Source organism: Dioscorea cayenensis, chromosome 4 (genome assembly GCF_009730915.1).
Source record: "Dioscorea cayenensis subsp. rotundata cultivar TDr96_F1 chromosome 4, TDr96_F1_v2_PseudoChromosome.rev07_lg8_w22 25.fasta, whole genome shotgun sequence".
Lineage (NCBI taxonomy): Eukaryota > Viridiplantae > Streptophyta > Magnoliopsida > Dioscoreales > Dioscoreaceae > Dioscorea > Dioscorea cayenensis.
In genome coordinates, this window is record NC_052474.1 from 17274410 (window position 1) to 17286071 (window position 11662).

The window sequence follows — 11662 nt, forward strand, 5'->3', positions numbered from 1 at the left end:
TAAAGTCAAGTGTCGATGTCGTCCTCTGGCTCTACTGTTGTTGCTGCTGCTAATGAAGTACATGTGGGCCAACTGGTGCTGGAATAGGGGATGGAGGTGCCGAAGATGCCGAGGGGGCCTGGGGAGTCCTCGGCCGCAGGATAAATGACGAGCCGACGTCTCGCTCTAAGAGCTTTTGTAACATGCTACAGTACTCTACCAAAAATACTCCCGAATTCCATACTTTCATTGGGGTAACGCAAATGGGCCCACGTTTATGTCGTGAATCACTTGCTTCTTCAATGATGTACACGTTGGTGGATCTCTTGTTCTTATACGCATAAATTAGAATGCTCGAGTGTGATTGCCTTTGTGCCACTCCAAATGAATGTGCTCACTCGAATACGAGGAGGTTGGCACACACTCTAGCATCTCACACTTGACCTATGTCTTCGCGTTTGAACCTTAGCAAGATCTCCTCCAAAATAGGTGCATTATGATCCACATTGGCCTATTTCCTTCATACTCGGCCTCACAACCCTACCTGCATAAAAGTAACATAAAAACACACATATTAATCTAAAAACCTGAGAAAAGTAATGCTCAACATAAGGAATGAACGCTTCGCATTCATATCGCACAAGCACTTATCAAACTCCCCTACACTTAAGCTTTTGCTTGTCCTCAAGCAAACATTAAAACATTTTGTGCATCAATGAAGAAAATGTTGAAAGTGCTTGGCCTTAGGTTCAACAAAGTATACAAAGATAGCATTCTACAAGTAAGGAAAATTTCAACACTAAATACGAAAAAATCAATGCTCTAGCTAAAAACTTGAATCAAAAAGAATAACAAACCCGAATTTCGTGTAAGTGTGTGAACTCACTGAAAACACCCCAAGTTATACTCCTCAAAGTTCTAAGTGCAAAGGACTTATTTATCTACAATAAGAAAACAACAAACATTTCAAAAACGGTAGTAGCTTCACACATCCTCTAAGGTAGCCCTTTCCCAAGCGGCCACTAAGGTGTCTTTCACACTTTCGAGGTGGTAGCTCTTTCTACCCGAGTGGTAGCTTTCAGTCATCCTAAGAGATAACTCTTTCTCTCATTAGGGCATAACTAGTATCCGACTTGTGAGAGTAGCTTCATACTTCATAGGTGGTGGCTCTTTCCACCCAACAAATACAAATAAACAATAAAAGTATTTTGTTCCTTCTTTTCATTTTTGTTTTTAATTAGCACAAAAAAATAAACCTAACTAGTCCCTTTAACATCGAACAAGAGTTTCCAATAAAGTTCAAAGAGTGAGTAATGCACTAAGTGTAAATCGGGCAAAAAGTCCTAAAAAAATTCAAGCAAGAACTAGAGCATGAAAAACATTCAATGTTAACAATTCTCCTAGACTTAAGAATACAAACATGGCAACTAAGGTGAACCGCCATTGGCTATGTGAGCATATAACAATCAAGAACAATAGAAAAGATGTGTGCACTATGAAACTCCCCCCCACACTTAAGTTGTACATTGTCCTCAATGTACACATGCAAGCTCACTCAAAATATATCATTCAAAAAATAAATGTGGGAGAAGATTAAAACAATACTCCCCTGACTCCTAGTGTTGCGTTTGATGAAGCTAATTCATTGGGAGTAGTGTTCCAACGGGTTGTTAAGCTCGCACGGCCAAGTGCCAAAGCACCTTGGCCGTGCCCATGACTAAGTCTCAATTTCCAAGAAGACAAGACCATCTGCACGCATACACGAGGGGGTTCAGTGAAGCTAAAGAAAAACAAAAATAACTTGAGTGTATAAAAGATGAAGCAATGAATACAACTCGATAATGCAAAATAACATAAACTCAGAAGGAAAATCCTTTCTGAGTGAACAAGTCTAAAAACAAGAAAATAAGATAAAGTAAAATGCATGAAAGTAAAAGAAAGGTCAAGTATCAAAGTCACTCTCGGTCTCCGCTGCTGCTGCTGCTGAAGTGGAAGCATATAGTGGGTCCTCGGGTGCGGGGGTCGAGGATGGAGGTGCTGGAGGTACTGGCGGTGCCTGAAGAGTCCTCGGCTGTAGGACAAATGATGAGGCAACGTCTCGCTCTAGGATCTGTTGTAATATGTCGAAACTCACCATGAACTCTGTTTACTGAGTGGCCTGCATAGCCCTAATATCAGCAACCTCAGCTCTGACCACTCCTATAGCGTTCTCGAGCCTCTCAAAATGATCATTGGCTCGAGAAGGTGAAAACATACGCACTGGAGGTGGTTCCTCGGCTGCTGGAGGTGCCTCGGTGTCCATCGATGTGGGCTGAGATGCTTCGGCGTCATCACCCTCATCCTCAGCTATCTCTGGGGCTGGTAGAACTAATGCAAAAACCTCTGTCCGAACCCTGCGGACCATGCCCATCAACCGCATCATCTCTAGACTCAGGGGAGCGGGTACACTCGTCTTCTCGGCCCCGCGAATCGAATCCAAGAGACCCATGGCCAGCACTAATCTCGTAATGTAAGGACCCGAGAAGATCGCTCCCAGTCTAGTGTACTGTCTTTGATGTTTGATGTAATCAGCGAAGCTTTGCCCTAAGTGTATCGGTACGCGCTCTACCATCGAGTACAAGTACATTAACTCCTGGCAGCTCAAGACACCGGTACTATCGCCATGGCCATTCACCGACCTACTCATGATTGCATGCAAATATCTGTAGGCAGGCCGGGAAAGGCACGTGGCCTTGGAGACCCTCGGCTCGTACTGACCCTGACCACATAGCACTCGGTAAGTTCTCTGCGGTGTCAAGGTTCCAGGATAATCAGTAGGTAACTGTGCGTACTCCTCAGAATCTGTGAATGCCTCCTCGTATAAGCCAAGTAGTATGGAAAACTGCGTAATGCTCAAACTATGGTGGTGTCCAAACACTCTGAACTGAATGGTGCCCAAACTGTTGAAGCTCGCATACGCTCTATCAAACTCAAACGAGGAGAGCACCTCCAGTGCAAACTCTCAGATAGCTGGCTCTCTAATAGTCAACAACTGCTGCCAACCCCCCTTTGAAACAAGGTCCTCAACCTCATCAGTGAACTCATCTCCCTGCTGAAGATCTCGTAATATAGTTATGTCCAGGAATCGAGTCTGTCCGAAGCGGAGTCTTGATAAGCACTCACGTGGCCTCTTATCAGTTTGCTTCTTTGTCCTAGGTGCCATGATCTGCCAAATTTAAACAAAATTAGTCAAACAAGTTGATAAAACAATACTGCAGAAATCCACACGGTCGTTTGGAATTTCCGCACGCCCGTGTGGATTCACGGGGCGTGAGAAATGCACGGCCAGGTATCAACAATACAAAAATACACATCAATAATATCTCTAAATTTGTTCTAAACATAAATCATTATTCCAATTGAAGAAACGAAGAATTGTTGTCTAGATTAATCAATAGAAATCATGAATTGACGAAGAAGATGAAGAAAATGAATTTACCGATAAGAAGAAATGAGAAAATATTGAGCCGGCTGGAAAACTTTCTAAAATCCCACCAAACTGGCGCAATTGACTCGGAGAATGTTGTGAGAGTGTTTTCAAGAGAAAAGGAGTCGTGAAGAAGGAGAGAAATCATCCCCTTTTTAAACAGAACTCATGACTTTTGATGTTCTGTGCATCCACACGGGCGTGTGGAAATTCCCCACGCCCGTGTGCCTCACTTCAAAAGCTCCACAAGGGTGTATGCACGCCCCTGTGTGCTCTCGGAAAAAAAAACTCTGACTGGCTTAAAACGATCTCCCACGGGCGTGCGGAAATTATCCACGCCTGTGCGCCAGACCCACAGTGGCAGACACACGCCCCTGTGGCTTCCCTTGTCATCTGAGAAAAATATCAAGTCGCCCACACACCCGTGCGGAAATTCCCCACGGGCGTGGGCATTCACAGGCCACAACTCACAGGGGTGGCCGCACGCCCCTATGTTTTCTCGGGATGGAGGGAGCAACCTGCAGAGTTTCGCACGGGCGTTCGGAAATTACCCACGCTCGTGCGTGGTTCACAAGGTCACCCACAGGGGCGAGTCCACGCCCCTGTGTATTCTCGGGAAAATCTGCCCAACTCTGCAGGAAGGCACACGCCTGTGTGGAAATTACCCACGGTCGTACGCCAGTAGCATGGTTGTCCACAGGGGCAGCCGCACGCCCCTGTGTCCTCTCTGGAAGAGTTCACAGTACACACCCACGGGCGTACGGAATTTCCACACGCCTGTGTGTTTTCTCTAGATGACTTAGAAAAACCTGCAGGCTCTGCAGAACTAGCCTGAACATGTTTACACACTCAGAGCCTGCCCTGTTGTGCAAGATATACCAGATAAAAACACAAAATAGAACTCAAACGACCAAACTTCGCTAATTCTCAACAAAACATACAATGAATTCTTTAAAAAAAACCCCACAATAAAATCGCAGCACAAGCTTTCAAAAATTTAAACACCAACACTTAACAATTTATTCATGCAAACAAACTAAACTAAAAAAATGAAAAAAATAGTAAACACTTGGGTTGCCTCCCAAGAAGCGCTTGTTTAACGTCACTAAGCTTGACGTATCTTTCTTACATCACGGTGGTTCATGAATGAAGGTTGCCCTCTTACCCATAACTTGAAAGCATGATGAGCAAAGTCTCTTGAGGGTAGAGGGTGCACTATCGGGCTTTGGACCACCTAACAATGGTTCGTCCAACTTTCTTGGCTCATATACGTCTCCAACAGTCTTGGGGCATTTTCGGTGGCGTCTTCGAGCCCTCTTCATTTTCCGGAGCACCTTCTTCAAGATTCCCGGCGTAGATGTTTCCTCTCCAGTCAAACCAAGCATCATTACTTCTTCATTGCTCTCCTCTTGGTCGAACAAACCTTCATACGGATCCGGGTTGAACATTTCTTGTATATATTCATCAACAATCTCATCAGTAGTGTCTAGAAAATACAAAGTGTCATCAAAATCGAGAGAATGCTGCATGGCTTCAGCAAGGCGGTAAGTGAGCTTATCATCTCTGACTCTCAACGTGAGATCTCCGCTGTCCATGTCAATCAATGCTTTGGAAGTCCGCAAGAACGGTCTCCCAAGTATCAAGGGTACATCTGCATCCTCATCAACATCTAGCACTACAAAGTTAACCGGAAAAATATACTTGTCCACCTTGACAAGCACGTCTTCAATGATGCCTCTCGGATGTCGTACCGTTCCGTCCGCCAATTGTAAAGTCATTCGAGTAGGCCTAGGCTCACCCAAGCCTAGCTTTTGGAAGAAAGTATATGGCATGACGTTGATACTTGCCCCTGAATCTGCCAATGCCATTTCCTCGATTAAGTTGCCGATGTTACACGTAATAATGAAGCTTCCCGGGTCTTTCTTCTTGTTTGGCATGTTCTTTTGCAACACCGCCGAGCATGAAGCATCAAGCACCACTGAAGCACTCTCCTCCAATTTCCTCTTGTTGGTCAATAGGTCTTTCAAGAACTTCGCATACGTAGGCATTTGAGCCAGAGCCTCAACAAAAGGAATGTTGATGTGGAGTTGCTTGAACAAACTCATGAACTTCTTATACTGGTCATCCCCTTGGCCATTCTTTAATCTAGAGGGATAAGGGATTCTTGGCTTGAAAGATGGGGGTGCCACCTCATTCTCTTTGTTTGCTCTCTTCTCAACCTCTACGACCTCGGGTGCGTGTTCTTTTGGCTTCTCACTCGGAAGCCGCCCTTCAACCTCACGACCACTTCTCAAAGCGATCGCCTTCACATGTTCTCTCGGGTTGGTTTCCGTGTTGCTTGGTAAACTTCCATGTGGCCTTTCAGAAAGAGATTTCGCAATTTGTCCCACTTGATTTTCAAGGTTATGCAAGGAGGCGGTGTGATTGCGAAGTATAGCCTCGATTGATTCAAACCTTGTATTTGCCGATTGAACAAATCTAGCCAAGTGCTTCTCCAAATCCGTTATTCGGGTTTCCAAACCTGAAATTCTGTTTTCCACTTGAGGGGCTTGTTATTGTTGTTGGAACCCCGATGGCCCCGTGGTCTTCTGTGGTCCTTGATTACTCCATGAAATGTTGGGATTATTCTTCCAACCTGAATTGTAGGTGTTGCTGTATGAATTCCCTTGAGGTCTCATTCCATTACCTACAAAGTCAACATTCTCAACTGAAGAAACATCACCTATGACGATTGGGCAATCGGAAGGAGCATATAATCCACCACAACCGGTAAAATTTGTCACGGCTGCAACTCTATTCGAAGCTATAAGATCTAGCTTCTTACTCAAACTCTCCACTTTGGGCCACCAATGAAGTTACCGCATCAATTTCATGGAGACCGGCCACCTTTTTCTTTTGCCTAGCATTCCACTGGTAGCTATTTAACCCCATTGACGTACCTCGTCGGGGGTCATGCTACCTAAGGTACGTCCTGCCTCCGCATCTAAGAGTTGCCTTGTACTCGGGTTCAAACCATTGTAGAAGGTTTGAACAATCATCCACTCCGGGAATCCGTGTTGCGGAAACTTGCGCAGCAGTTCCTTGAACCTTTCCCATGTCTCAAATAGAGACTCCAATTCCAACTGCATAAAGGATGAGATCTTATTCCTAAGCTTTTCTGATTTTCCGGGAGGGAAATAACGGGCTAGAAAAGCTTCTACCATCTCCTCCCATGTAGTGATTGATGCCCTAGGTAATGAGTGTAGCCACTGCTTTGCTTTCCCCTTTAAGGAAAATGGGAAGGCTCTCAATTTGATGGCATCATCCGTCACACCATTTATCTTCAGCATGTCACACACCTCGAGGAAGCTTTCTATGTGATTGTTTAGATCCTCATCGGCCAAACCGTTAAATTGTGCGGACTACTGTAGCATATGGATGAATGCCGGCTTTAGCTCGAAATTCTGAGCCATGATTGGGGGACGCACAATACTCGATTGTGTCCCCAACACTGAAGGTCTGGCATAAACGGATAGTGTCCGTTGTTGCTCATTTGGTTCTACCATGTTGTCAGATCCTTCTACTTCCAAATCAGCTGGATTAGGTTGTTCTTGTACAGTTCTTTCCCTTTCCTTTGAAGTGTACGTTCAAGCTCAGGGTCTCCTTCAATCAATATTGATGGATTGCCTCGGGTCATAACCTGGAGCTGCACCAAAAGTAAAGAAAAAGAAAATCAGAACGATGATGGAATAAGAAGATATGAAATAGAATGTGTAGTGAAATAGCTAAGAAAACAAAGTGCAAAGTGTCTCTAAATGCCTAACTCCCGGCAACGGCGCCAAAAACTTGACAAGTACCCCGGGTAAGCGGGGTCGAATCTAGAGGGAGTAGGGAATGAAAATACTTAATTTGGTTCTTAGCTATGTGGAAGATCAATAATGATCGGTGTGAAATTGATTCAATTCTCAATAATAAAATAAACAAGTGAGAGAGCAAGAATAAACAAAAGGGTAAGGCAATCGATAAAGATGGGGTACTTGGATGATACTTCACCTAGGAAAATTGTTTCAAGTGCAATAACTCTCTATTATGCTTCCTAATCGATGCAATGGTGAGTCGTGGAAATCCTTACATACATAGTCCCAAATCTAAGGTCAACTATGCCTAACTCTATTCATGTCCCGGAGGAGAGATTAAGTAACCTCTCAACCTCGCACTCGAATAAAGTTGCAATGGGCTCTAGGGATTCCAAGTGATAAATCGCTTCCTAATTATAGACAAAACCCTTTGGTCCAGGCGGAAGGTCCCTAGCCACAATTAAGCCCTAGATACTAAGATCCCCTCAACGCTTCACTCCATTGCACGCGCAACTAGGCCCCAGCGGAGGTTCATCCCTTAGACCATTCACTCTATTATGGCCACAAAGAACTCAAGGAACGAAGGTAGAATCTATCACTTCGGAGGGGAAAGGGGACGCTCCTATATCTCTCGACTCACCCTCTCAACCCTCTCCAATCTAGCTTTATCTAACGCTCGTGGTGTGTCACTCACTCACAAGGTTACCAACAAGAACTCTCAACCCTAGTGTTACTCTAGGGGAAATGTTCATACAATCAAGCATTGAAGGTTGGAACTCACAATAAACATCAATTTATTCGAAGCATAATAAAGAAGTTCAAAGAAATGAATACATCCTAGGGTTCACAATCACCCAAGTACCCACTAGCGGTTTAGCTCTCCATGGAGCTAAGTACAATCAAAGAAATCGAATATAAAAGCAATGAATCCATAAAGAAACCCCCTCGATGGTCTTGTAGACAGTCCTCTACTCGTCGTCCAAGGATTCCTTCGTCTGGTATAGGATACGCCTCGATCGAAGCTCCCCTACCAACCTTCTTCCTAATGGAATCATGATGTCGGAGCCATAGAACAACTCCAAAACCTTGGCCAATACCCCTCAAAACCCTAGCTGAAACCCTCTCACAAGTTGGGGAAAAGATGGAGAAAAAATACTGAAATCGGGGCTGAAATCCGCTTTAAATAGGGCTGGAATAGGATGACTGCACGGGCGTGTATGATGTCACACGCCCCTGTGGAATTTCGACACGGGCGTGGATAATTTCCACATGCCCGTGTGGATTCTCTGTTTCTCTGATTTCTCGGCCGGGCTGCTACAGTACTTGCTACATTATCCTGCTACAGTACTCTGCCAGAAATACTCCCGAATTCCATACTTTCATTGGGGTAACGCAAACGGGCACACGTTTACGTCGTGAATCCCTTGCTTCTTCAATGATGTACACGTTGGTGAATCTCTTGTTCTTATATGCATAAATCAGAATACTCTAGTGTGACTGCCTTTGTGCCCCTCCAAATGAATGTGCTCACTCGAATATGAGGAGGTTGGCACACACTCTAGCATCTCACACCTGACCTATGTGTTCGCGTTTGAACCTTAGCAAGATCTCCTCCAAAATAGGTGCATTATGATCCACATTGGCCTATTTCCTTCATACTCGGCCTCACAACCCTACCTGCATAAAAGTAACATAAAAACACATATATTAATGTAAAACCTGAGAAAAGTAATGCTCAACATAAGGAATGAACGCTTCGCATTCATATCGCACAAGCACTTATCAGGCATGGACATTCACAGACCCAACTCACAGGGGCAAGTGCACGGCCCTGTATCTTCTCGGGACGGACAAAGCTCCTCTGTAGAGATTAGCACAGGCGTGCAAAAATTACCCACCGGTGTGCGAGAATCACAAGGTTGCCGACAGGGGCGAGTCCATGCCCCTGTTTGCTTTCGGGATAATCTGCCAATCTTTGTAGGAATTCACATACCCATGCGGAAATTACCCACGGGTGTGCGAGAATCGCATGGTCATTCACAGGGATGAGTCCACACCCATGTGCCTTCTCTAGTGAGCTCGTAATACAAATTCACAGGCGTGCGGAAATTCCACATGCCCTTGTGTTTTCTCTAGATGCCTTAGAAAATTCTACAGGCTCTGCAGAAAATTCCTGAACATGTTTACACACTCAGAGCCTACACTAATATGCAAATTTTACTAGTGAAAAACATGAGAAATAGCTCAAATGACCCAACTTCGCCAAATCCATGTGAAAACACACGATGACAATTCAAAACCCACAATAAAATCACAGCACAAGTATATAAAAATCACGACACCAACACTCAACACTTTATTCATTCATACACTAAACTACTAAACTATGAAAACAGTAAACACTTGGGTTGCCTCCCAAGAAGCGCTTGTTTAACATCACATGGCTTGGTGTACCTTGTCTTACCTCACGGGGGCTTATAGAAGAAAATTGCCCTCTTACCCATGGCTTGGAAGCATGATGAGCAAAATCTCTTAAGGGTAGAGGGTGAATTATCGGCCTTGGGACTGCCTAACAATGGTTCATCTAACTTCTTCAGTTCAGGCACAACTCCAATAGCCTTGGAACGTTTCGGTGGCGTCTCCTAGCCCTCTTCAATTTTTGGAGCACCTTCTTCAAGATCCCCGGGGTAGATGGTAGTTCTTCCGCTGAACCAAGCATCATTACTTCTTCTTTGTCCTCTTCTTGGTTGAACAAGCCTTTGTATGGATCCGGAGTGAACATTTCCTGTATGTATTCATCAACAATCTCATCAGTAATGTCTAGAAAATACAAAATATCATTAAAAACAAGAGAATACCGCATGGCTTCAACAAGGCGGTATGTGAGCTTGTCATCTCCGACTCTCAATGTTAGCTCTCCACCGTCCATGTCAATCAAGGCTTTGGAAGTCCGTGAGAACGGCCGCCCAAGTATCAAGGGTACATCCGCATCCTCATCAACGTCTAGCACTACCAAGTCAACTGGAAAAATGTACTCGTCCACCTTGACAAGCACGTCTTTGATGATGCCCCTCGGATGTCTAGCTTGTCCAATTGCAAAGTTATCTGAGTAGGCCTAGGCTCGCCCAAGCCTAGCTTTTGAAAGAAAGTGTATGGCATGATGTTGATACTGGCCCCTGAGTCTGCCAATGCCATTTCTTCACCTAGATATCCAATATTACAAAGAATGATGAAGCTTCCCGTGTCTTTCTTCTTGTTCGGCATGTTCTTTTGCAAAACCGCCAAGCAATATGCATCTAAAATCACTGAAACACTGTCCTCTAAATTTCTCTTATTAGTCAATGAGTCTTTTAAGAATTTTGCATACTTTGGCATTTGACCCAATGCCTCAACTAAAGGATATTGATGTGGAGTTGTTTGAACAAACTCAGGAACTTCTTGTACTATTCATCCCCTTAGTCATTCTTCAGTCTAGAGGGATAAGGGATTCTTGGAATGAAAGGTGAGGGTACCAACCCCTTCTCTTTACTTGCTCCCTTCTCAACCTCTATAACCTCAGGTGCTTCTTCATTGGGCTTCTCACTCAGAGGCTTACCCTCAACATCACGACCACTTCTTAAAGTGATCACTTTCACATGCTCTTAAGGGTTGGTCTCGGTGTTACTCGGCAAGCTTCCTTGTGGCCTTTCTGATAAGGACTTCGCAATCTGCCCTACTTGATTTTCAAAATTATGCAAAGAGTCGGTGTGATTGCGAAGTATATCCTCAACTGGTTGGAACCTTGTATCAGATGATTGTAGAAACCTAGTTAAGGCCTTCTCCAAATCATTCATTCGGGTCTCCAAACCTGAAACTCGGTTCTCCATGTTTGGGGCTTGTTGTTGTTTCTGGAAACCCAGTGGCCCCATGGCCTTTTGTGGACATTGGTTGCTCCACAAGAAATTGGGATGACTCTTCCAGCCCGGATTGTAGGTGTTGCAGTATGGATTTCCTTGATTCCTCATGCCATTTTCCAGAAAATCGACATTCTCAACTAAAGATGCATCACCAAAAGAGATGGGGCAATCGGAGGGAGCATGTCCTCTACCACACCCGGTGTAAGTAGTCATGGCCGTCACTCTATTCGAAGTTAAGAGATCTAACTTCTTACTCAATGATTCCACTTGAGCCACCAATGAGATTACTGCATCTATCTCATGGAGGCCAACAACCTTTTTCTTCTCCCTGGCATTCCATTGGTAGCTGTTTAACCCCATTTCTTCAATTAATTGCCTCACCAGGGGTCTTGCTACCTAAGGTATCTCCTACTGCCGCATCCAAGAGTTGCCTTGTACTCAGATTAAGACTGTTGTAAAAGGTCTGAACAATCATCTACACCTGG

At 44.5% G+C, this 11662-nt stretch overlaps 1 non-coding gene across 1 annotated transcript; it reads left to right on the forward strand.

Annotated features, from left to right (window-relative positions):
• The first annotated feature begins 6493 nt into the window (after positions 1–6493).
• Positions 6494–6600, forward strand: LOC120259636. The gene has a single exon (XR_005536193.1). It is a non-coding gene; the product is annotated as a small nucleolar RNA R71 (small nucleolar RNA).
• The last annotated feature ends 5062 nt before the right edge of the window (positions 6601–11662 follow it).